Genomic DNA, 23,799 nt, shown 5'->3' with positions numbered 1-23,799 from the left:
TGTTCATTGTTCTTAAGATCCAAGGGTCTGGGTCTGTAGTCACCTAGGCAAATTGGTGAGGCTTTTTACCAAACCTTGTCCAGGAAGTGGGGTGCAAGGTTTTGGGAAGTATTTTGGGGGGAAGGACGCGTCCAAACAGCTCTTCCCCAGTAACCAGTATTAGTTTGGTGGTGGTAGCGGCCAGTCCAAGGACAACGGGTGGAATATTTTGTACCTTGGGGAAGTTTTGACCTAAGCTGGTAAAGATAAGCTTAGGAGGTTTTTCATGCAGGTCCCCACATCTGTACCCTAGAGTTCAGAGTGGGGGAGGAACCTTGACATGGTGGCATAGTGGTGGGATTAACCTGAAATCATTTTGAGATCCAGTTGAGATTTTTTGAACTAGAAATACAGATTTTAAAAAGGATTTTTTTTTTCCTGTGGAAAGGAAGTCCAGAAAGCAGCTTTGAAACTGAAAGCAGCTGCTTGTTCTCTGTTTTGTGGCCAAGCAGAGACAAAAGGGGATTATCTTGTGAATTGCAGGTTTTCTTTGCCTGGAGGCAGGGTACTTAACTCCTGCAGGGAAATTCACAGTCTTCCAACCCAGAGGTTTTTTTTTCTTTTCTTCCTAAAAGTAAATAGGGGGTGTGTGTTCTACCCATTTGCTTTTTCTTTGGGCTGGGTAAACAGGTTTCCAAGTAGTTGGAGGTTTTTTGCTTTAATTTGGGCCCAGAGCAGAGACAAGGGAATTGTCTTTTTCTGTAGGCTGACAGTCACTATCAGAGAATAGGTATTCTATTCCAGCACAGCAAAATTTTACAGCCAAGTTTTGTTTGTTTATTTCTAAACCTCGGGTGTAAAGTTAGTTAAAAACAGAGAGGTTAGAATGACCAAATCCTCAGCTCGACTACAGCTGGAATTAGCCAAATTTCAGGCTGAGGAAAAACAAAGGGAACATGAAAGACAGCTAGAACTCATGCGGCTGGAGAAGGAGGTACAGGAGGCTGCCCACAAGAGGGAAATGGAGGCAAGGAAGCATGTGGAGGAAGAAAAGGAAAAAGAGAGGAAGCATGTGGAGGAGATGGAGAGGATAAAGGCCCAGCAGAATATACCAACAAACCCTAGCAATCCTTCTCCAGGTACCACTTCCCATCCCAGAAAGTTCCCCACCTACAAGGCAGGTGATGATACTGAGGCCTTCTTAGAAAACTTCGAAAGGGCCTGCCTTGGGTACAACATCTCTACTGACCAATACATGGTAGAGCTGAGGCCGCAGCTCAGTGGACCCTTAGCTGAGGTGGCAGCTGAAATGCCTAAAGAACACATGAACAAGTATGAACTGTTTAAATCCAAGGCGAGAGTCAGAATGGGGATAACACCCGAGCAGTCTCGTCGGAGGTTCAGAGCCCTAAGGTGGAACCCAGACATGTCATTTACCCAACATGCCTACCACATTGTGAAACATTGGGATGCCTGGATATCAGGAGCAAGTGTTGACTCTCCAGTAAATTTGCCCTTCCTAATGCAAATGGAACAATTCTTAGAGGGTGTTCCTGAGGAAATAGAAAGATACATCCTAGATGGGAAACCCAAAACCGTAATCGAGGCAGGAGAGATTGGAGCCAGATGGGTGGAGGTGGCAGAGAAGAAGAAAACTGGTCGCAGTTGGAGCGGAGACCAGAAGGGACCACCCCAGACCACACCGTATTACCGGGGGCCGCCCAAAGCCCCACCTACCTCCCAAAGAACCCTCCAGACCCCTTATCGTCCCACCACCCTGTTCTCCAGCAACCCACCTCGCCCCAGTGACCCGTCAGCTGGACGATGTTTTAAATGTAACGAGCTGGGGCATGTAAAGGCCAACTGCCCCAAGAACCCCAACAGATTACAGTTCATTGCACCGGAATCACACCAGAGGTCCACAGGCCCAGATACCTCCCAGATACCCTTGGAGCGGAGGGAAACTGTGAGTGTGGGCGGGAAGAAGGTCACCGCGTGGAGGGACACCGGAGCACAAGTGTCAGCTATCCATGCTTCCTTAGTGGACCCCAATTTAATCAACCCAGAGATCCAAGTGACGATTCAACCCTTCAAGTCCAACTCTTTCAATTTGCCTACAGCCAAGTTGCCTGTCCAGTACAAGGGCTGGTCAGGAATGTGGACTTTTGCAGTCTATGATGATTATCCCATCCCCATGCTGTTGGGGGAAGACTTGGCCAATCATGTGAAGCAGGCCAAGAGGGTGGGAACGGTCACCCGCAGCCAGGCTAAACAAGCCGTGAGGCCTAGCTCTGTTCCGGAAACTTCTATCAGGACCCGGTCAGAGGTGATGGACCCGGACCCCAGGCCAATGTCTGCAACAGCAGTAGTGGATCCAGTCCCAGAGACCCAGACGGAACCAGTCCCAGAACCGGAACCAGATGAACAACCAACACCAGACCCCGTGTCAGCACTGAATCCAGTACTTGCAACCTCAACACCAGAGGGCCCCACTGAACCTGAACTGGCAGCAGCCGATAACCCTACACAAGAGGCTCAGCCGGAGCCTGAATCCCAACATAGTGCACCAGCGGAGAGCGGTTCACAGTCAACAGAAACAGCTCCATCCCCTATATCGCTTCCAGAGGGACCAAGCCTAGGTCCACAATCCCATGAGGAACTGATGTCTCCAGCATCAAGGGAACAGTTCCAGACCGAACAGGAAGCAGATGAAAGCCTCCAGAGAGCTTGAACGGCGGCACGGAGCAACCCACCGCCTCTCAGCTCTTCTAATCGATCCAGGTTTGTTATAGAAAGAGGACTTTTATACAAGGAAACTCTTTCTGGTGGACACCAGGAAGACTGGCATCCTCAGAGACAGTTGGTAGTTCCAACTAAATACCGGGCCAAGCTCTTGAGCTTAGCCTACGATCACCCTAGTGGCCATGCTGGGGTGAACAGGACCAAAGACCGTTTGAGGGGGTCATTCCACTGGGAGGGAATGGGCAAGGATGTTTCTACCTATGTCCAGTCTTGTGAGGTGTGCCAAAGAGTGGGAAAACCCCAAGACCAGGTCAAAGCCCCTCTCCAGCCACTCCCCATCATTGAAGTTCCATTTCAGCGAGTAGCTGTGGATATTCTGGGTCCTTTTCCGAAAAAGACACCCAGAGGAAAGCAGTACATACTGACTTTCATGGATTTTGCCACCCGATGGCCGGAAGCAGTAGCTCTAAGCAACACCAGGGCTAAAAGTGTGTGCCAGGCACTAGCAGACATTTTTGCCAGGGTAGGTTGGCCCTCCGACATCCTCACAGATGCAGGGACTAATTTCCTGGCAGGAACTATGAAAAACCTTTGGGAAGCTCATGGGGTAAATCACTTGGTTGCCACTCCTTACCATCATCAAACAAATGGCATGGTGGAGAAGTTTAATGGAACTTTGGGGGCCATGATACGTAAATTCGTAAATGAGCACTCCAATGATTGGGACCTAGTGTTGCAGCAGTTGCTCTTTGCCTACAGAGCTGTACCACATCCCAGTTTAGGGTTTTCCCCATTTGAACTTGTATATGGCCGTGAAGTTAAGGGGCCATTGCAGTTGGTGAAGCAGCAATGGGAGGGATTTACACCTTCTCCAGGAACTAATATTCTGGACTTTGTAACCAACCTACAAAACACCCTCCGAACCTCTTTAGCCCTTGCTAAAGAAAACTTACAGGATGCTCAAAAAGAGCAAAAAGTCTGGTATGATAAACATGCCAGAGAGCGTTCCTTCAAAGTAGGGGACCAGGTCATGGTCTTAAAGGCGCTCCAGGCCCATAAAATGGAAGCATCGTGGGAAGGGCCATTCATGGTCCAGGAGCGCCTGGGAGCTGTTAATTATCTCATAGCATTCCCCACCTCCAACCAGAAGCCTAAGGTGTACCATATTAATTCTCTAAAGCCCTTTTATTCCAGAGAATTAAAGGTTTGTCAGTTTACAGCCCAGGGAGGAGACGACGCTGAGTGGCCCAAAGGTGTCTACTATGAAGGGAAATGTGCTGGTGGTGTGGAAGAGGTGAACCTCTCCATGACCCTTGGGCGTATGCAGCGACAGCAGATCCAGGAGCTGTGCACTAGCTACGCGCCAACGTTCTCAGCCACCCCAGGACTGACTGAACGGGCATACCACTCCATTGACACAGGTAATGCTCACCCAATTAGGGTCCAACCTTACCGGGTGTCTCCTCAAGCTAAAACTGCTATAGAACGGGAGATCCAGGATATGTTACAGATGGGTGTAATCCGCCCCTCTGAAAGTGCATGGGCATCTCCAGTGGTTCTAGTTCCCAAACCAGATGGGGAAATACGTTTTTGCGTGGACTACCATAAGCTAAATGCTGTAACTCGCCCAGACAACTATCCAATGCCACGCACAGATGAACTAATAGAGAAACTGGGACGGGCCCAGTTCATCTCTACCTTGGACTTAACCAAGGGGTACTGGCAGGTATAGCAAGATGAATCTGCCAAGGAAAGGTCAGCCTTCATCACACATCTCGGGCTGTATGAATTTAATGTACTCCCTTTCGGGCGGCGAAATGCACCCGCCACTTTCCAAAGACTTGTAGATGGTCTCCTAGCGGGATTAGGAGAATATGCAGTCGCCTACCTTGACGATGTGGCCATATTTTCGGATTCCTGGGCAGACCACCTAGAACATCTACACAAAGTCCTTGAGCGCATAAGGGAGGCAGGACTAACTGTTAAGGCTAAGAAGTGTCAAATAGGCCTGAACAGAGTGACTTACCTTGGACACCAGGTGGGTCAAGGAACTATCAGCCCCCTACAGGCCAAAGTGGATGCTATCCAAAAGTGGCCTGTCCCAAAGTCAAAGAAACAGGTTCAATCCTTCTTAGGCTTGGCCGGTTATTACAGACGATTTGTACCGCACTACAGCCAAATCGCTGCCCCACTGACAGACCTAACCAAAAAGAAACAGCCAAATGCTGTTCAGTGGACTGAAAAGTGTCAGAAGGCCTTTAACAAGCTTAAAGCGACACTCATGTCTGACCCTGTACTAAGGGCCCCCAGACTTTGACAAACCGTTCCTAGTAACCACAGATGCGTCCGAGCGTGGTGTGGGAGCAGTTTTAATGCAGAAAGGACCTGATCAAGAATTCCACCCTGTAGTGTTTCTCAGCAAAAAACTGTCTGAGAGGGAAAGCAACTGGTCAGTCACTGAAAAAGAATGTTACGCCATTGTCTATGCTCTGGAAAAGCTACGCCCATATGTTTGGGGACGGCGTTTCCACCTGCAAACCGACCATGCTGCACTGAAGTGGCTTCACACCGTCAAGGAAACTAACAAAAAACTTCTTCGGTGGAGTTTAGCTCTCCAAGATTTTGATTTCGACATCCAACACATCTCAGGAGCTTCTAACAAAGTGGCTGATGCACTCTCCCGTGAAAGTTTCCCAGAATCAACTGGTTAAAATCGTCCTTGAGATGTGGAAAATATTGTTAGTCTTTATGTACTTGGTAGTATATTTAGAGATGCATGTGTCTTATTAACTCTGTCTTTCCTAGAGCTCCTGGAAGAAATCCCAGCCAGTGTTTCACCCTAGCTGAGATTTGGGGGGCGTGTCATAAATATAAAGGGAAGGGTAAACCCCTTTGAAATCCCTCCTGGCCAGGGGAAAGCTCCTCTCACCTGTAAAGGGTTAAGAAGCTAAAGGTAACCTCGCTGGCACCTGACCAAAATGACCAATGAGGAGACAAGATACTTTCAAAAGCTGGGAGGAGGGAGAGAAACAAAGGGTCTGTGTCTGTCTGTATGCTGGTTTTCTGCCAGGTATAGACCAGGAATGGAGTCTTAGAACTTTTAGTAAGTAATCTAGCTAGGTATGTGTTAGATTATGATTTCTTTAAATGGCTGAGAAAAGAATTGTGCTGAATAGAATAACTATTTCTGTCTGTGTATCTTTTTTGTAACTTAAGGTTTTGCCTAGAGGGGTTCTCTATGTTTTTGAATCTAATTACCCTGTGAGATATCTACCATCCTGATTTTACAGGGGGGATTTCTTTATTTCTATTTACTTCTATTTTTTATTAAAAGTCTTCTTGTAAGAAACTGAATGCTTTTTCATTGTTCTCAGATCCAAGGGTTTGGGTCTGTGGTCACCTATGCAAATTGGTGAGGCTTTTTATCCAACATTTCCCAGGAAAGGGGGGGTGCAAGTGTTGGGAGGATTGTTCATTGTTCTTAAGATCCAAGGGTCTGGGTCTGTAGTCACCTAGGCAAATTGGTGAGGCTTTTTACCAAACCTTGTCCAGGAAGTGGGGTGCAAGGTTTTGGGAAGTATTTTGGGGGGAAGGACGCGTCCAAACAGCTCTTCCCCAGTAACCAGTATTAGTTTGGTGGTGGTAGCGGCCAGTCCAAGGATAACGGGTGGAATATTTTGTACCTTGGGGAAGTTTTGACCTAAGCTGGTAAAGATAAGCTTAGGAGGTTTTTCATGCAGGTCCCCACATCTGTACCCTAGAGTTCAGAGTGGGGGAGGAACCTTGACAGCCTGCAACAAATTAATGGGAGGGAATGAATAACGTTGGGATGAAAAGAGATTCATTGCAGTAATGGTTGATGTAATCAATTGTAGTTCTCAAACAGGAAAGAAAACAGAAAATGAGAATTATAATTAAAGCTGCAGCCTAGCAACCTGTCAGTGGAACAACTTCAGACTTTCCTCAGTGAAACTACTATGGACGGTCAGAAACAGATTTTCAGCTTGAATGCCCACAGCTTAATAGCACATGGGTAGGAATTAAAGACCAATATTTTTGATATGAAAACAAAGCCTGATCTAATATGCATACAAGACTTGGCTAATAGAAAAATGAGACTATAAAATCCCAGGATATGGTCTATATGGACATCATAGAGAAATGGAAAAGGTGGGGATGGATACCCTTTTACTAAGGAGAACCTGAAGTACCTTGAAGTAGAGATTAGAAAGCTAAATATCAAGGATAATGCTATTGAGATACCAATACAAAACAATTCTACATCTCTAAGACTTTATCATGTTTATTACCCATGCAGGAAACTAGAGGCTATGGACCTGAAAGAATTCATTGCAAGTGTCACATGCCCACTCATTGTCTGTGGTGATCTGAATAGTCACAACCGATTGCAGGGAAGTAAGAAAAACATGGAAAATGTTCAGAGCAAATCTTTGAAGAGAATAATTTAGCAATAAGTGATGGAGCACCTACCAGGTTCAGTACAGCTGATGGAAGCTTCTCATGTCTGGATCTGGGACCATAGGGAGTGAATGCAGCTGTGAAATTGACAGAGGGGTGGGAATGGCTAGTGACCAGGTCCTGACATTAATTACATCTCAAGGAAAAGGATATCCCCACTTGGAATCTTAAAAAAGCAAACTGGAAAAATCTTTGGAAAGAGAAGTGAGCAATATGTGAGTAAGTAATGTATCTGTGAAGATATTGAGGAATTCTGTAGTAATATTAATAAAGGAATCATAAAGACAGCCAGCCTAGCTATTCCTAGGATGCCAACACTGCCTGAAGATGGGGAAGTGTACCATGGTGGAACAGGGAATATGAAATGGTAATTAGGGAAAGGAATAAGTCATATAAGACAGCAAAAAATCCTTAAATAATGGACTTAATGAAATATAAAAAAGTAAGGTAGTTTCACAAAGGGCTATAAAAAGGGCAAAAAGAGAGAGCTGGACACCATAACATGGGGAAGTAAGTAAAAATACCAATACAGCAAAGATTATATATAAACAAACTAGGGAAATGAATGGAATAAAGAGTAAGAGTCACGTAACACCAAGTCTTCCAGTTGCGGGGCATGGAGTAATAAGCTCTAACAAAAGAAAAACAGAAACTCTGGCCACCATGTTTCAAAAAGTCAGTAATGATAAATATCAGCGGTTACAAATTAGGGAGAAGAAAAGAACATTAAGGATAATTATGAGATGAAGAGGTGGGATGGGAGAAGGATGTGGATATTTTAAATGTAAACTTTAGTGTGGCTTAAGTAAAACCATGGAAAGCATAGTAAGGGAGAGGACAGTAGCACACCTAGAAAGAAGAAGGTTTATAGATAAAACACAGGTGGGCTCCAGTAAGGTGGGAGTGTGATTGACCATGTTGTCAGGATAGAGACAGAAGCACAAAAAAGCATGAGAATCATAGAATTCATTATACTAATATTCCTGGACATAGAAAAAGCCTACAATGTGTTCTGGAGAGAGGAACTACTTCATGAAGTGGTCTCAATGGGTAACATAGGAAGAATGTACAGATGGATAAGGAACTTCTTAGGCAAAAGAACAAGTCCAATTAGGGAAAGCTTTCTCCAGCGTATAGTAAATTGCAAGTGAAACTCCACAGAGCAGTGTAGTTACGCCAGCCCTCTTTAACATCATGATAAATGATCGCCCTGAAGAGATGAGGATAGGAGTAGGGATCATGTCTGCTGACTGTGCCATATGGATCAAAAGCAGAAACCTTGAAAGTGCCACCAAAAGAATGATGATGCACTTAAGAGAAGTGCAGAATGGGGAAGAGGTGGGGCTTCAAATTCTCATAGACAAAACTAAGGGAATGATCCTCACAACATGGAAAAGCCAAAAAGATGTAAAGTTATAGCTATATGACCAATAGATAAATATACTGACATTACAAATTCTTAGGTGTGATATTTGATAACAAGCTCACTTGGAGGGAGCATATTGAAAATATTAGATAAGTGCAAAAGTCAAATGCCTTTGGAACATCCTGGGGAGTGGGTATGAAAATGGTGGCAATGCTATACAGAGCACTAATTAGACTAGTTATTGAGTATGGATGCCCGGCCTTTGGGTCAGCAATGAATACAAATCCGAACTAGATTATATCCACACACACGCATTGCATATCAGGTGGTGACTTCATTACTGTATCTCTGTACTACAGATATACGCATTTCCATCAGCTGCTGCTAATTCTTAGAACGAAGCTCCCAGACTTAACCTTTTTGGGCCAAAGTATGAGATAATAGTGAAGATAGCACTAAGCTAACCGGTTTGGACAAAAACTCAACATACCCCATGTAAATAGGGTACAGAAGTGGATAGCTGATCTTCATGAAAAGAAGGGATTGAAAGAGACCAAAATGTATAGCTATGGGAAAATACTCTATCATTAGAAAATCACCCCCGGTCGGGAAAGACATGGAATTATATAATGAAATCAATAAAAAAATGATAGACAAGATGTCACAATTATATTGATTTGCTATAAGTGGGGACACTATTGACAAATACATACAGAGGGTTCCAAAGAGGAAAGAACAGAGTGGGAACAGCTTCCTGTGTGCCCTCACTCGGATTCAAGAAAGCTGTATGGCTAACTTTGTATCCGTCTTTATGGCTGAGATACACAGGGATTATGCTAGCACTAAATCGTGCTTTAGATGTGTGGCCAGCTGCTGTGGCCATCCTGTCTGACTCTTTATCAGGGCTGCAGCAGGCAACTTACAGTGGTGAGTCTGACAGCAGAAATGATTTTCTTAATGATATATTACTGCTAACAGCCAGACTGGTGGAACTGGATATAACCAACATTATCACATGGATCCTGGTGCAGACAGGGATAGCAGGCAACGAATTGGCTGGCAAAAAGTGTTATTAATCATAAACAAGTTGACCTCGGGATCCCCTTAAGCAAACTGGCATTTAAACACCTAATCAAAAGTGAGCTAAGGAAGGAATGGCAAGAACTGTAAGCAAATGAAATGAAGGGGAAAAAAATTCCTGATTCTGCCTCCGGCTCTGATCCTCAGCTTGACTCTTGACCCTGATACTGACTCTGACCCCTGGCTTCAGTTCCGGGATCTCCAGCTCCTAACACTTGTCCTACCTATCTTTGCCCAGCATCCTGACAAAGACGATGTATCGTAAAAATGAATACAGATACTTCCCACATTCTTCACAGAAGGTGAATCTTAAATTGCTCATGCTTAATTACTCAAGCACTTTAATACCCCGGTTCGGAAGGTGATATATAAATGCAAAGCAGCAGCAGTTTGGAATTGGGTGCTCACCTCTATTCATAGGACAGCTCACACTGGAGTCGATGAACTCATTTCTCAGGGTTTGAGACCAGGTGGGTGAGGTAATACCTTTTATTGGACCAGCTTCTGCTGGTGAGAGACATGTTTTCAACACACAGAGCTCTTCAGGGTTTGGCAGACAAGACTCCAGTTCCACTGAGGTTCTTGTCTTTCATCATTCTGCAGAAATGGGACTTTCTCATAGAGACCTGCAGTTACCTGAAGGGACGGAAAATGGGCTTCCCCTTCGATTTAAAAAGTGTAAATGCTCTCTCATATTTGTATTCGCTCTTCGTGCTTTTCAAAATGGTCCCACTTTGACCTTTTTCCCACTTGGTTCATTTTGTGTCTCCAAAGCGTTATAGCTAACAATGCCCACTGTGAGTTGCAATTATACAAGTCCCATTCTACATCATGTTTTAGTCTAATGATCCTTTGTGGAAAATATTTTAGATCATGGACAAACACCAGCTTTCATTTTTGGGAGATGCCTGTCCAAGGTGATGGCCAGTTATCATGTACTTGCACCACCCCGAATTAGTATTCAAGAGATGCTGCCATCTAATGGGCATTTTTGAAAATAGTGGCCCATGTCTCACTCTTACAACATGCTGCCACCTAGCAGCCATTTTACAGTATAACTTTCCAACAGAGAACATGAAACAATTTGTTAGTCTCTAAGGTGCCACAAGTACTCCTGTTCTTTTTACCATACAGACTGTAACAAGAGTGATCAGGTAAGGTGAGCTATTACCAGCAGGAGAGCCGGGGCGGGGGGCGGGGGGACCTATTGTAGTGATAATCAAGGTGCGCCATTTCCAGCACTTTACAAGAACAGTAGGAGGGGAAATAAACATGGGGAAATAGTTTTACTTTGTGTAAGGACGCATCCACTCCCAGTCTTTATTCAAGCCTACGTTAATTGTATCCTGGGAAGAAATAGAGAAGATCAACCACTTTCTGAATGTGGGTCAGGATTATCCCCACTTTAAAGAGTGGGAAATTGAGGTGCCACGTGGGAGCGGGATTGACGTTTGGCCGAGCGTCTGAAGAATCACTACAGCCAAAATAGAAAAGCTATTAAGTGTCAGAAGAAGATGAATCATGGAATTCACAGTTCAGGGCTGACCAGCAAAGATGTTGTATATGTCATAAACCATTCTGCGCTCTGCCACCTCCCTGGTCTCAGATACAGGGGTACATCTCTTGGGCAGGGGTTAGAGAATCTTTCTCTCAGACACACAACTGTGAATAGTTTGGAAAACAAACCCTACTTATAATGTTGTTCACTGGCCCTGCTAGAAACTCCACCCTCCAACCATTGTGAACCAGGACCAGGGACACCATTCCCCTCTCCTGTCTACAGGTACCTGTGCACCTGCAGACATTGCAGCTGGCACATGCATTGGTGCAGGCTCTGTCACGGAGCTGGATGAATCACCCTGCTGGCCCACATACCCAGCATTCTCTCCCTGAGCAATCCGTCCCACTGTCTGCTCCACCTCTCTTCATCCAGGAACCTCTAGAGCAGTCTCTCTTGTTGGATTGTGTCCTTCTTCTCCTTGGCTCTTTTGGAAGCCAGGTGCTTTTGGCTTCTCTTTGCCTCTATTGGCAAACCTCCTGCACGGTCCTCGTCCTTCTGGCCCACTGCTGGCCACTTGTAGCACCCGCAGTCCCACGCAGCAGTCTTGGCCCAGCAAGTGTGCAAGTGTCTTCCAGTGGAAGGAAACAGAGGCTATATTCATTGTACTGCCTGGGGTGGGGGGAAGAATCCCCCACTTTGCTTTCTGTCTGTCCACACTGTGGAATGCTTCTAGATCACTCTTTCATAAATTCTTGTGTACTCTCCATCTCACTTCTGTCCCTGGAAGATTCACAGAGGCACAAGCAACCTGTCTGCCGAGAGTGGCCAATGCCAGGTTCTCCAGAGGGAATGAACGGAACAGGTATTCATCAAGTGATCCATCTCCCTTTGACCATTTCCAGCTTCTGGCAAACAGAGACTAAGGACACCATTCCCACCCATACTGGTTAATAGCCATTGATGGACCTTTCCTTCATCAATTTCTAGAGTTATTTTTTGAACCCGGTTATAGTCTTGGCATTCACAACATCCCCTGGCAAAGAGTTTCATGGGTTGACTGAGCATCGACCTCTTGTTTTACTTTAAATCAATTACAGATAATTAAGACGCTGGATCTGACTGACGCAGGGTAGGCTGCAGTTGTGTTTTGGGGACCTTTACCAATCCTGGCTCTGACTTTGGGGAATCCCTTAATATTTTAGAACTATCAGAAAACCAAGTAATTTTCCAGGCATGTGATAGGATCGCATCAAAGTACGCAGAGGGGCTATTGAGGGCAATGGTGTGTGAACAGCACATCAATGAGTGCAATGGTTTTATGAGATACCGGGGACAAGGGGAGGGTGACCTACAAAAGCTCTCTCCACCCAAACATTTGAAAAAGTCATCCAGAATTCATGCTTCAAAAAAAAATTCCGGCTATCACCTTCCAGGAGCGGAAGGAAATCAGGACAAAAAGTAACAAACTTTTTAATTAGAATGCAGTCTTCTGCAGGCTGCAGAGTGGATTCTCTCTTACCCTCCTCCCGAGCCCGGTAATGGAGATGCCAGGATGACACAGGGCAAAAGAATGTCTGCTGCATGAAGCATCATCTAAAATCACCTTCCAAGGAGTTCAAGAGAAACCAAGATAAAATCAAGGATTCAAAATTCCTATTGTTACTGCTAGGTGGGGTAATAATTTGCTACCCAAAGAATACATCTGATGTTGTTGGTGGTGGTATTGTTTAGCTGAAAAAACAATCTCCATTAAAAAGAACCCAGCTGAAAATTTCCAACCAGCAGTAAATGTTAAATAAATTGGGTAACATTAATATTGCCTGATAAGAGACTGATTTCAAACTCATTGATTCGATCTCATCTCTGTGATTTCTCTTTCAAGGGGATAGTTGCGTGGAGGTAACAATTGAATAAGCAGTAAAGTTGGCAGCACACAGAATGTTTTTTACAGAAGAGCCCCTTTAAACCCTGGCTTAGAGTTGAACCAAGCAGCCAAAGCCTGTCTATCCTGACCTCGTTCAAGGACACACGGGAGCTGACTGGGGGTGGAACCCAAAGTTCCTGGCCTAGCTCCACACTGCTGCTGGCTGAGTATAAATGGTGTAAATGGGTGTACAGAACTTACACAGAAGACATGGGGCTGTGTTGGCATTTTATTCTTCATACTGCATTTTATCAAGCCACACCTTGTGCCGAATCCTCAGATTGGGTAAAGTGATGAAGGAGGTTACACAAGTGTGATAATATTACTGATTGATTGTCAGAGGTGAGGAGCACTAAGAACACCTAGTCATTGTAAGTGATGAGTTCTATGTACCTTTGACATTCCTAGAATGAGATATTAGGGAAAGGAGAAACAGGGCCATTCCCTCTGTCACTCTAGTCCTGATCATTGTCCTTCTCATTCCCTCCACAGCCATCACACAGTGTACTGAGGAAGAAAATGTCCAACCAAACCTCCATGATCGAATTCTTTCTCCAGGGATTCTCTGATGTTCGGGAGCTGCAGATTTTACAAAGCAGTGGTGTTTCTACTGCTTTACCTGATATCCCTGCTGGGGAACCTTCTCATCATCACAGCCAGAGCCCTTGACCGCCACCTTCACAACCCCATGTACTTCTTCCTGATGAATCTGTCCATTCTAGACTTTGATTCCATCTCTGTCACCATTCCCAAATCTATGGCCAATTCCCTCATGAACACAAAATTGATTTCTTATTCTGGATGAGATACCCTAATCATTCTTTTCTTATTCTTTGCTTCAGCAAATTTTCCCTTACTGACCATCATGCCGTACGATTGATACATCGCCATCTGCCAACCATTGCCCTTGGAGACAGTAATGAACAGGAGAGCTTTCGTCCAAATGGCAGCCAGTGCCTGGATCAGTGTTATTCTCTACTCTGCAGTGCACACCAGGAACACGTTTGCAATATCCTTCTGTGGAGGCAACGTGGTGGACCAGTTCTTCTGTGAAATCCCCCAGCTCCTCCACCTTGCCTGCTCTGACTCGTATCTCAGGGAAATTGTTGTTATTTCTTTTCACGTGCTTTTAGGTTTAATCTGCTTTGCTTTTATAATTGTGTCGTATGTTCAGACCTACAAAACAGTGCTGAAAATCCCTTCGAAGCAGGGCCAGCATAAAGCCCTCTCCACCTGCCTCCCTCACCTCACTGTGGTCTCCTTATTCCTTTTCACGGGCACCTTTGCCTTCCTGAAACCAACCTCCAACTCGACCTCAGATCTGAATCTCTTGGTGGCTGTTCTCTATTCTGTGTTGCCCCCAATGATGAATCCGATCATCTACAGCATGAGAAACAAGGAAATGAAAGGTGCACTGAGTAAACTGATAGGTTGGAGGTTATTCAGCAAGAATATAATGTCTATATTTCTCCACTGATTGCGAGTTCATTCTGTGTTTCTTTATAAATAGAATCATCTGATGACATTATTGCCTTCATGACAACATACTTTGCAATCTTTTTATGCAGAATTGGGTATTTGCATTCATAAAAATCCAGACAAATTTAACCCAAGAAAATTGGAGTTACTCTAGGTTTACATCAATGTAATTAAGATCAGAATCTATCTATCTATCTATCTACTGCTAGACACCACCATTCAATGTGATAGTCACTAGCCATAGCAATGTTCCTAGTGGGTTCTCTGGCTCTTCTTTGTCAGGATAATAACTCTGACTGAGGTATCAACACATTTGTTCTTTGGTTTTTGTTTGTCAGTTTTTTAGTTTAATTTTGCTGAGTTGTTTGTTGCTTTTATTTGTTTCTTTGTTCCAGGTGGGTTTGCAGGTGGGAAGGCCTGTTGAGACAGTGAGAGTTTAGTTTGACAGGATTTTCAATGTTTGCCTTCTCCTGAGAGTGTTCATATGTCATCTCTTTGATGGGATTTTCTGAGTGAGCTGAAGGTTTGCTCCCCATAGTGATAAAAGGGTGCAAAAGAAGTTTCTGCGTGGCTAAGTTCCTCCTGACTCGATTATGTATATACTGTTGGGATATTATTGTATTATGAATGACGTCTTAGGGGAGAAAGAGCCTCAGGTAGCTGTCTTTTATTATTTTAACCTGAAGAAGAGCTCTGTGTAAATCAAAAGCTTGTCCCTCTCACCAACAGAAGATTGTCCAATTAAAGTTATTACCTCACCCATCTTCTCTGTGTAAGAGCTGTGTCATTCTTGCTATGGTGCAAAGACTGTTTGGAAGAGAAACTTTTTCCAATGTTTTCTAAAGAAAATCCAACTTGAGATAATGAGGCCAGGTTTGGATCCCATTGAAGTCACTGAGGTTTAGCCCCTCACTTCAAAGAAATTAGGATTTGGCCAAGAGCTTGTCTACACAAGGATCCAGAATTGGCTGACAGACTCCTGGAGAAAGTAAGTGTGACCGAAATGTAAGGGTCTGATATCCCAGCTCATCTGAACCAGCACCAATGTAGAGTAAACACATTCACATCACCAATTTAATACTTCTGAGGTTCTGGCCCAAAGTCTCTGGGCTACACTCAGCAGTGACATGAACACTGGTGTAAGTTACTTGGTTGGGATCATTTTGTTCTAGCCTTGATGTAAGTGGAAAAGTGCCGTCACATGCACTGATCTGGTGCTCCATATGCTATCCCATGTAGATCTACTCATTTCCAAGCTGAGAAAGGATCTCAGAAGTTGTTACTATTAGAATACCATCTTTGTGCATGGTTCTGTACATTACATATATGACGGACAAAAACAGATCATGTGATTAGATAGAGAGACAGACAGATAGGATCATTTATTCTCCTAACACACAACCTCATTTAGTCATAATGACAGATTTCTCTTTAATTGTGAATTACGTTAGCTAGCTAGATAACCAATCACGGATGTAAATTATTGTGCTTCTTCCTGTTAATGATTGTCTTTGTCCACTTCATGATTCTCTTATAAGTACTCGTTATTAAACATTATTTAGCAAAGATGGTTTATGACTCTGTCTTACTCCATCGCTCATTTACAAAGAGCTCATCAAAAGTACTCGGTGTTTAGACTTCCAGATGTTTTGACTGGATACATTTTAAACATGCTGTGTTTTGTTTCTCTGAATAAATGAACATATCACACATGGGTTCCTGAAAAACCAAGGGGCTAATTCTCAGCTGGTTTAAATTGTCATCGCTCTGTTGAAGTCAATAGATCTCTGAGAATTTACGCCAGCTGAGGATCTGGTCCAAACACATGAGTGGCCCCATTGAAGGTTTAAAGAAAAACTTATACTTAAGTCCCTGTTGGTTATGGGTTAGGGCTATGGATAGGGCTTAAGGATAACCCCAAACTGGTGTCAGACCCTGACACTGTGCAAGGTACTCTCCTTTCCCAATCAAATAAAGCCCTGCAATTGGTGCACTGGAATTATTCTCCCTTTCTGGGTTCTGGATGATTAACGTGAAATAACAGTTTATCCCAAAGCCAGAATCTCTGGGTCTTCTTCTCCAAACTCACCAGTACAGTGTGCCGCTTCCTCACCAGCCTCTCCCTCCTGGACGTCCTGCTCACCAGCATGGTCATCCCCATGGTGAGCAATCAGGAGATGAGTTCCTTCCTTAGCTACCATGCCCAGGGCTACTTCCACTGCCTGATGGACAGCATGGAGTTCTTCTTCTTTGATATCATGTCCTCAGACTTCGAAATGGCATCTCATACCTGCTGCAATACCTCACTATCGTGAGCAATCGGATCTGCCTCTGCCTGGTGGCTGCCTCATGGCGAGGGGTAACATTTGCAGAAACACTTCTGTGACAAGTGCAACATGCCTTAGTCACTCAGGCCAGATTTTTAAAGGTATTTAGGTGCGTTGTGAGATCTTCAAAAACATCTTATCACTTAACACCCATGGATTTCTATAGGTATTAAGCATCTAGGTTCTTTAGGTAATCCTCCATAGGCACCTAAATACCTTTAAAAATAGGGCCGTATTATATGTAGAAGTGCCAAAGTCACGTTTGAAAATAAGATTTTGGTACCTAAATAACTGGGTGAGGGATGATAATTTTACCCAGTGGCTGTAAATGGAGGAGAATCTGTGTGTGTGTAAGTGTGTGTGTGTTTATATGAGAAAAAGAGGGAGAATGTCTAGCGAGACAAGGTAGAGCCAGGTCTACACTGGAAAAGTTTTGCTGATATAGCAATACAAACAAACTCTCCTACTGTAAATGGACTAGTAGTTTTGCTGGTATTACTTACACTGGTTCTCTGAGAGAAACAAGCCACACCGCAGAAGCATTTGTAAGCTGGTTTTACCATGTTTACACGAGGGGTTTTACCAGCATAGAAATGTTGCCCAAAAAATCACACTTCCAAGCTGACATTGTTATGATGGTGAAAGTTTCTAGTGTCGATCTGTCTTATGTGTTTCTTTTTGTGAGATTACATGATAAGTGCAATGTACTGAGACATTGCTTTCAGTGTGTGTTTGCTAGTCAAGTACACTGCTCACATGTGTGGTGTTGTCAGTGGACATTATTGTGAGTGTATACCTGAGTTGCAATCAATGTGCATGTGAGTTTTCTGTTCGTGTGTGTCCATGAGAATGTACAAAATCATGTGTTTATGGCGAAAAATATTGCGTAACTTTTGTGTGTGTTGTCAGTGCTTCTTCTGGTGTGCAAGTGTGCATTATTGTTGTGTTTGTGAATACACAATATTGTGTGTTTATTAGTGAAAAATATTGCGTGACTACATGAGTGTTATGACTGTGGATTATTGTGCGTGTGTTTCTATGGGTACATAGAATCATAGAATCATAGAATATCAGGGTTGGAAGGGACCTCAGGAGGTCATCTAGTCCAACACCCTGCTCAAAAGCAGGACCCATCCCCAATTAAATCATCCCAGCCAGGGCTTTGTCAAGCCTGACCTTAAAAACTTCTAAGGAAGGAGATTCCACCACCTCCCTAGGCAACGCATTCCAGTGTTTCACCACCCTCCTAGTGAAAAAATTTTTCCTAATATGCAACCTAAACCTCCCCCACTGCAACTTGAGACCATTACTCCTTGTCCTGTCCTCTTCCACCACTGAGAATAGTCTAGAACCATCCTCTCTGGAACCACCTCTCAGGCAGTTGAAAGCAGCTATCAAATCCTCCCTCATTCTTCTCTTCCGCAGACTAAACAATCCCAGTTCCCTCAGCCTCTCCTCATAAGTCATGTGTTCCAGACCCCTAATAATTTTTGTTGCCCTTCGCTGGGCTCTTTCCAATTTATCCACATCCTTCTTGTAGTGTGGGGCCCAAAACTGGACACAGTACTCCAGATGAGGCCTCACCAATGTCGAATAGAGGGGGACGATCACGTCCCTCGATCTGCTCGCTATGCCCCTACTTATACATCCCAAAATGCCATTGGCCTTCTTGGCAACAAGGGCACACTGCTGACTCATATCCAGCTTCTCGTCCACTGTCACCCCTAGGTCCTTTTCCGCAGAACTGCTGCCTAGCCATTCGGTCCCTAGTCTGTAGCTGTGCATTGGGTTCTTCCGTCCTAAGTGCAGGACCCTGCACTTATCCTTATTGAACCTCATCAGATTTCTTTTGGCCCAATCCTCCAATTTGTCTAGGTCCCTCTGTATCCTATCCCTGCCCTCCAGCGTATCTACCACTCCTCCCAGTTTAGTATCATCCGCAAATTTTCTGAGAGTGCAATCCACACCATCCTCCAGATCATTTATGAAGATATTGAACAAAACCGGCCCCAGGACCGACCCCTGGGGCACTCCACTTGACACCGGCTGCCAACTAGACATGGAGCCATTGATCACTACCCGTTGAGCCCGACAATCTAGCCAACTTTCTACCCACCTTATAGTGCATTCATCCAGCCCATACTTCTTTAACTTGCTGACAAGAATACTGGGGGAGACCGTGTCAAAAGCTTTGCTAAAGTCAAGATACAATACATCCACTGCTTTCCCTTCATCCACAGAACCAGTAATCTCATCATAGAAGGCGATTAGATTAGTCAGGCATGACCTTCCCTTGGTGAATCCATGCTGACTGTTCCTGATCACTTTCCTCTCATGTAAGTGCTTCAGGATTGATTCTTTGAGGACCTGCTCCATGATTTTCCGGGGACTGAAGTGAAGCTGATTGGCCTGTAGTTCCCAGGATCCTCCTTCTTCCCTTTTTTAAAGATTGGCACTACATTAGCCTTTTTCCAGTCATCCGGGCCTTCCCCCGTTCGCCACGAGTTTTCAAAGATAATGGCCAATGGCTCTGCAATCACAGCCGCCAGTTCCTTTAGCACTCTCGGATGCAACTCGTCCTGCCCCATGGACTTGTGCACGTCCAGCTTTTCTAAATAGTCCCTAACCACCTCTTTCTCCACAGAGGGCTGGCCATCTATTCCCCATGTTGTGATGCCCAGCGCAGCAGTCTGGGAGCTGACCTTGTTCGTGAAGACAGAGGCAAAAAAAGCATTGAGTACATTAGCTTTTTCCACATCCTCTGTCACTAGGTTGCCTCCCTCATTCATTAAGGGGCCCACACTTTCCTTGGCTTTCTTCTTGTTGCCAACATATCTGAAGAAACCATTCTTGTTACTCTTGACATCTCTTGCTAGCTGCAGCTCCAGGTGCGATTTGGCCCTCCTAATTTCATTCCTACATGCCCGAGCAATATTTTTATACTCTTCCCTGGTCATATGTCCAACCTTCCACTTCTTGCAAGCTTCTTTTTTATGCTTAAGATCCGCTAGGATTTCACCGTTAAGCCAAGCTGGTCGCTGCCATATTTACTATTCTTTCGACACTTCGGGATGGTTTGTCCCTGTAACCTCAACAGGGATTCCTTGAAATATAGCCAGCTCTCCTGGACTCCTTTCCCCTTCATGTTAGTCCCCCAGGGGATCCTACACATCCGTTCCCTGAGGGAGTCGAAGTCTGCTTTCCTGAAGTCCAGGGTCCATATCCTACTGCTTACCTTTCTTCCCTGTGTCAGGATCCTGAACTCAGCCAATTCATGGTCACTGCCTCCCAGATTCCCATCCACTTTTGCTTCCCCTACTAATTCTTCCCGGTTTGTGAGCAGCAGGTCAAGAAAAGCTTCCCCCCAGTTGGCTCCTCTAGCACTTGCACCAGGAAATTGTCCCCTATGCTTTACAAAAACTTCTTGGATTGTCTATGCACCGCTGTATTGCTCTCCCAGCAGATATCAGGAAAATTAAAGTCACCCATGAGAACCAGGGCATGCGATCTAGTAGCTTCCGTGAGCTGCCGGAAGAAAGCCTCATCCACCTCATCCCCCTGGTCCGGTGGTCTATAGCAGACTCCCACCACTACATCACTCTTGTTGCTCACACTTCTAAACTTAATCCAGAGACACTCAGCTTTTTCTGCAGTTTCGTACCAGAGCTCTGAGCAGTCATACTGCTCCCTTACATACAGTGCTACTCCCCCACCTTTTCTGCCCTGCCTGTCCTTCCTGAACAGTTTATAACCATCCATGACAGTACTCCAGTCATATGAGTTATCCCACCAAGTCTCTGTTATTCCAATCACGTCATAATTCCTTGACATCACCAGGACCTCCAGTTCTCCCTGCTTGTTTCCAAGGCTTTGTGCATTCGTATATAAGCACTTGAGATAACCTGCTGATCGCCCCTCATTCTCAGTATGAGGCAGGAGCCCTCCCCTCACAGACATTCCTGCCTGTGCTTCCTCCCGGTATCCCGCTTTCCCACTTACCTCAGGGCTTTGGTCTCCTTCCCCCGGTGAACCTAGTTTAAAGCCCTCCTCACTAGGTTAGCTAGCGTGCTCACAAAGATGCTCTTCCCTCTCTTCGTAAGGTGGAGCCCGTCTCTGCCCAGCACTCCTCCTTCATGGAACACCATCCCATGGTCAAAGAATCCAAAGCCTTCTCTCCAACACCACCTGCATAGCCATTCATTGACTTCCACGATTCGACGGTCCCTACCCAGGCCTTTTCCTTCCACTGGGAGGAGGGACGAGAACACCACTTGCGCCTCAAACTCCTTTATCCTTCTTCCCAGAGCCACATAGTCTGCAGTGATCCACTCAAGGTCATTCTTGGCAGTATCATTGGTGCCCACGTGGAGAAGCAGGAAGGGGTAGCGATCCGAGGGCTTGATGAGTCTCGGCAGTCTCTCCATCACATCGCGAATCTTAGCCCCCGGCAAGCGGCAGACTTCTCGGTTTTCCCGGTCAGGGCGACAGATAGATGACTCAGTCCCCCGGAGTAGAGAGTCCCCGACCACCACCACCCGCCTCCTTCTCTTGGGAGTGGTGGTCGTGGAACTCCCAACCTCAGGACATAGCATCTCATGCCTTCCAACCAGCGCAGTCTCCTTCTGCTTTCTCCCCCCAGACATATCATCTGGTCCACTCTCCACAATGGTACCTGTGGAGAGAACATGAAAGCGGTTAGTTACCTGTGTCTGCGTTGCTGGAACCCGGACATTCCCCCTTCTTCTTCTAGAGGTCACATGTTGCCAAGCTTCTTCACTGGCCTCTTGGCTCCGCTGTGCAACCTGCTCTAAATCTTTAGAGCTTTGTGCCCATAGAGGCATACCCTGACTTTTGTTACATGATGGCGTATTTATGGGAAAATATGATTTTGTGCATGTGTGTGTTTGGAAGTGAACATTAATAAGGACTTACCGCTGAGCCTGGGATAAACATCAAAAGCTGCTGTCTTCCTGCAGCTCCTAAGATAGTGAGATCTGAGTCCTTTCAAAGGTGATGCCTCCAATGCATCATTTCCTCCCATGCCAAGTGAAGCTCATTTCAGGAGTCCTTCAATGTTTGTATTTGCTGTTTTTTTAATTTTAAAACAAAATTTGCAAGAATTATTTTGAGCCACAATTTCAAATGTCACTTTTATTCTGCATCCTGAAAGGACTCCAGAATGGTGCAAAAAATTCCATATTTGGGCTTTTATTTTCAAGGGAGTCTAAAGAAGTTAGTGCAGTAGATAGGAGTTCAGAACTTGTTCCAGGTCCAGGTCCTCCAAGGTATTATGCACCCAGCTCTCACGGGACTTGGTTTTTGGTTTTGCCACTGACATACTTGGTGGCTCTGGGCAATAGCCAATACTTGGTGCTTCACAGCAGGTGAAAAATCAACTCATCCAGTGCTGAACATGAAATGTAACTTATTTCTTATGCCCAGAGGCCAGCTCAGAAGAACTCAGGTCCCATTCAGGCATCAAATTAAATGGTGCCCATGGATGAATTTAATCTGAGAATGACATCAGCCTCATGATAGCTTCGAATGGACGGAACTGTTATAATTCAACTCTATAGATGATGTGAAAGTAGAATGAATGATATTGAAATTATAATTCATTAAAGAAATATAGTTGTCAGGAAGAGAAACATTAAAGAGTGTGAGACAATGGGTCATCAAACTAATTAACTTAGAGCTCCTACTGAGGTAGGAGATCGGTAAACGTTAGTATGCAAATAAGATATGTACGTATATTTGTCAGTTTCTGCTTCCTTTTGTCTCTTATGTTAAATTGGCTTTGGCTTATCTGTTTAAATAAGTTAGCTTGAGCTTTTGCAAGAGGCACACATATCTGGGTGCATTGGCAAAGTGCTTTGCTAATAAACAGAGTGGTCTGACAAACCTTCTGAGTCTTGAATCTGACTTTGACAATGATCAGGAAAAAAAGTCCCATTATTCACATCTCTGTCTATCTAAAGTGTCCATATGGCTGCCATGACTGCATTCCATCACGATGTTTTCCGAAGTATAAATTGCAGGCTTCACCAAACAAAATTTTCACAGAAAGTCTTCACTTTCCTTGAACATTTTCTGTTTTTCATTTAAAGAAATGAAAACTGGAAAAACAAATAGTTTTGCCTGAAAATTGTATTTTTCATTTAATTTAATTTAATTTAGCTTAATGTTTTTTGACAATTTTCAGACAAAAAAGTTCAGTTTTGAGAAATGTTGGGGATTTTCTTTAACAAAAAACCACAAAATTTTCATGAGGAAACAAAGTTTCCAACCACCTCTGTTTTAACCACTAACTCTTTAATATATTTATCCTCCCCGCAACCCTACAAGGCAGGGCAGTACTATTATATCCATGTTATAGATGGGAACTGTTGTCCGGACAGAATGACGTGCCCAAGATCACACAGGAAACCCATGGCAAAGCAGGTAGCTGAGCTGGGTCTCTCAGGTTCCATGTTAGCGTCCAGACCACCTGGACCATTCTTCCTCAGTCATTGCTGTCACGCTGTCTGGAACGGCTCACAACCATGAGTGCCAATCGCAGGTCAGACGGTCAGAACACAGGGCAGACACCCCAAACTGGTGGTATGACTGGTGGTAATTAGATTTCACCAAGCCAGTAATAAATGTGAACTCCTGGATCACTATATTAGTATTACCATGGAGTCACAGACAGTCCCCTAGGATCTCCAGCCACTTTTACCAACCAGATAAACTGGACTTTGTGATAAAAGGTTATTAAAACAAAGAATCACATTATATTGGGTTACTCCCAACCCCAAAGGGTCAGTCACTTATCCCAGGTCAATGGATACTCTTGATCTCACATCAAAGGCGATGCTGGCAGCAAATTTCTCTAGTAAACTAACTAAAGTTTTATTAGCTAAGAAAAGAAATGAAAGTTATT

General features: G+C 44.5%; 1 protein-coding gene and 1 pseudogene across 1 annotated transcript in view; one reads left to right on the top strand and one right to left on the bottom strand.

The window, feature by feature from the left end:
- The window catches only part of LOC140898396 (uncharacterized), a 305,360-nt gene that overhangs the window by 35,384 nt on the left and 246,177 nt on the right, over window positions 1-23,799 (bottom strand). The window lies entirely within an intron of this gene.
- On the top strand, window positions 13,591-14,548 carry LOC144929352 (olfactory receptor 14A16-like; annotated as a pseudogene).

The sequence above is a fragment of the Lepidochelys kempii genome, chromosome 14, assembly GCF_965140285.1.
Source record: "Lepidochelys kempii isolate rLepKem1 chromosome 14, rLepKem1.hap1, whole genome shotgun sequence".
Lineage (NCBI taxonomy): Eukaryota > Metazoa > Chordata > Testudines > Cheloniidae > Lepidochelys > Lepidochelys kempii.
The sequence above is the reverse complement of the archived record's forward strand: the minus strand, read 5'-3'. Positions and strand labels throughout refer to the sequence as shown.